At 31.6% G+C, this 3,463-nt stretch overlaps 1 non-coding gene across 1 annotated transcript; it reads left to right on the forward strand.

The window, feature by feature from the left end:
* The first annotated feature begins 2,454 nt into the window (after positions 1-2,454).
* On the forward strand, positions 2,455-2,527 carry Trnah-aug. The gene has a single exon. It is a non-coding gene; the product is annotated as a tRNA-His (tRNA).
* The last annotated feature ends 936 nt before the right edge of the window (positions 2,528-3,463 follow it).

Consider the following 3,463-nt stretch of genomic DNA (forward strand, 5'->3'; position numbering starts at 1 on the left):
TGTTTAGCCATTTTTCAAATGTCATATAATCTATTTGATTCTCGGTGACGAGTGAAATGGCCAAAGCGTATTTTCTCTATCGATTGCTTGAAAAATTCCAAGATCTCCGTGGTTGAAAACTTTTATTCAATTTAGTAAGTTACATGGACGTTTCGGGCTCCTGGCATATCATCAGCAACTAAACATAGAGTAATCTCATGATATAATTCACAATCTGAAAAAAACACCCATTTCCAATTTTTTAAATAAAAGTATTTATACCTGGACTATGCCAATGATACATATTTTTTTTTTCCACCCCCTTTATGAGATTTCTCTATGTTTAGTTTCTGATGATGGGACAGGAGCCCGAAAAGACCATGTAATTTACTAAATTGAATAAAAGTTTTCAACCTCGGAGATCTTGGAATTTTTCAACCTATCAATAGAGAAGATATGAACCGTGGAGTTGGTAATATATAAAATAAGATTTTTTTTTCAATCGCCAAACATTTGGAACTTACAGTGGAAGTTTGTTTAGATTGTCTTGAATTATCACAGCTGCAGAATAAGTTGTACGGTGAGACTTATTTTTAAAATAATTTCTGCTTTATAAACCTAGCTTAGGAATAAATATATTAAATATTATATGTATAAATATAATAATAAATATAAATAAATTAGGAATAAAATAGACATGCCATAATAAAAAAAATTGTTTACGTCCTCAGATAAGAATTAAGTCCACACATACAAATATAAATGTAGCATCAAAAGTTACTGATTGTAACCTATTTAAAAGACGAGTACAATAATTGTATCTATGTATTAGAATAGTTAAATGTTAGTATTTGTAAGGGTTTTTACCTTCGTTGATATTTTTATTCTCCATTATTTATAACGCGCGTGGTAACACTTTTTGAGCATTTAATTATGGTTCCTAAAAATTCTAACAAGCAAAAACACAAAATTTTCGCACAAAAATATTATAGTTTTATAAAATGTAAACCACAATAACATTTGTACGAGCCTTAATTCGTAATATATATTTAAATATACATTTTACTAAAATCAAGTCATCATGTTTCGTCATCATTTGTAGAGCCCTGAAGAAGGTACAATAAATTTCCGAAAGCTAGGCGAAGATCAAAATTTAAAAATATTTTCTTTGACCACAAACCTGATACCAACCAAGAGAACATTAACTACTTGATTATGTTTAGATAGTGTAGTCTTCCAGCATCATAACCGTCGTACTGATTTTGCCTAAAAGGTTCTGAGAAATAATACTTGGTTTGGCCATAAACCGTGGGACATTTAGTACATTTTAACCAATTCGTAAATTTAGAGGGTTATTTAGCATAGTTTCTTTACATTTTCATTTAGTATAGCAGTTTTTCTTACCTTGTTTTCAAATTCACTAGTTTTCGTTGACCGCTTGACTAATTAATATCTTTCAATTAATCAAGGTTTTTAGTTGAGATAAAAAAGTCAGTGTCACGAGCGGGTTTCGAACCCACGACCTTCGGCTTGATATGTTGGTACTCTACCACTTGAAAATGGTTCTGTCTTCTCAAGTGGTAGAGCAACGGCGTGTTTAGCCGAAGGTCGTGGGTTCGAATCCCGCTCGTGGCACTACCTTTTTCATTTCAACCAAAACCTTACGTAAAAAGATTAATTAATGAAAGAAGTAATTTGGTCAATGAACCACTACTGTAATAAGAAAAAATGATTGAATATTAAGATAAATGATAGTTTATTTTGATATATATTATTTCTACATATTGAATTAAATTAAAAAAGAAATGTGATCATAACAATTACAAATAATTAATATCTACGTATAATGAAATCTTTGGAAAAAAAATTTGCATCAAATGTTGAGTGCATAAGAAGACAATATTTTCCTAAATTTGGATAAAAAAATAAAAGTTCAGTTCAGTTCTCTTTCCCATTTTTCTTTATTTTTTCGCTATCGTGACTTTGAGCCACTCGGACACTAATATCGAAGTCTCTCGCCTCAAGGTAACTTCTTCTTTTCTAATTCCAGGCAATTTCGACATATGCAAGTATTTTGAAACTAAAGCCTTTGCATTTATTTTGATTTATATGGGTGTAAGGGCTGCCACTTCTATCTCAATCGAAGGTAACCTTGGGTTTTCCTAGAACCAGACAATGTTGACATGCACAAGTATTATGAAGCTAAAAAACATGACATTTATTGGGTGAATGTCTTTAATTATTAAAGTCACTAGTTTTCGTGATCCACTTGACCAATTAATATCTTTCAATTAATTAAGGTATTTAGTTGAGATAAAGAAGTCAGTGTCACGAGCGGGATTCGAACCCACGACCTTTGGCTAGATACGCCGCTGCTCTACCACTTGTGCTATTCGGACACTGAAAAATGGCAAAAAGGAGGGAAGATTCAAAAGGTGGGGTTGAGATGGGAAGTTAGTGTCCGAGTGGATCGAGGTCACGATAGCTCAAGTGGTAGAGGAGCGGCGTATGAAGCCGAAGGTCGTAGGTTCGAATCCTGCTCGTGACACTGACTTTTTTTCTCAACTAAAAACGTTGTTTTCAAATTTAAATGCTACTTTTATTGATTTTTGTTGGCAATAATAGTTTTAATTTGTTTGATCTTTCTGCCATGTAGGTTCAAAAAATCGTTCTCCCTCAGATGGTTTTGTAGTTACACTCATTTTACTACCCAGTTTATTTATGATTGTTTTTATGAAAAACAATAAAGGTGTTTATCTAGTGATTTTTCAAAACTTATATATAAAAAATCTCTATTTATTGGAAAAACATCAAATTAATTGACCGTGTGATATAGAATCAAATTTGTTTACAATTATATTAATTTTTTTTAAAATACTTACTTTATAGTCTTGAACTGAAGAAAAACCCGTTTCGGTTCATCACAAACATAAAGAAACTGGATAAGATTGAACAGGATCGGTTCAATTGCCTCCGTGTTTCCCCCATCACATCGTTTTACATTTATCTTCTCAATTCAAGACTGCGCCCTTTCTTTTGTCTATTTTCTGATAACATCCTTAACCGCGATGAGGCCGTTTCTTTTTTCTTGTTACGACATCACTAAAAGAAAATGACGTGCAAACGTGGATAACAGGTAACATCGATCTTCAGCGATCGATTCTTTGAGTAATCGATTACTACTTTCATTTGAGAAATCCATTATATATATAAAAAATACCCCCTAATCAAACTACCCTCATTTATGGAAGCTTTAGTTACATAATTCCATCATCTGTAACCTTACATTTTTGCAAAAATTTATAAAAATCTATATATATCTCAGACGTTAACCATACCAAACATTTTGAAAAAATTAATTAAACATTTCGTACCCACCATTTTTATTTTAAAAAATTACATCATTTTGAACAGAAAATATGCATTTCAATCAGGACTTTTTACGTCATATGGTTTATTTGACATAACCAAACTAATATTAGAA

Source organism: Cimex lectularius, unplaced genomic scaffold, assembly GCF_000648675.2.
Source record: "Cimex lectularius strain Harlan isolate CLEC.00 unplaced genomic scaffold, Clec_2.1 scaffold206, whole genome shotgun sequence".
In the NCBI taxonomy this organism is placed as follows: domain Eukaryota; kingdom Metazoa; phylum Arthropoda; class Insecta; order Hemiptera; family Cimicidae; genus Cimex; species Cimex lectularius.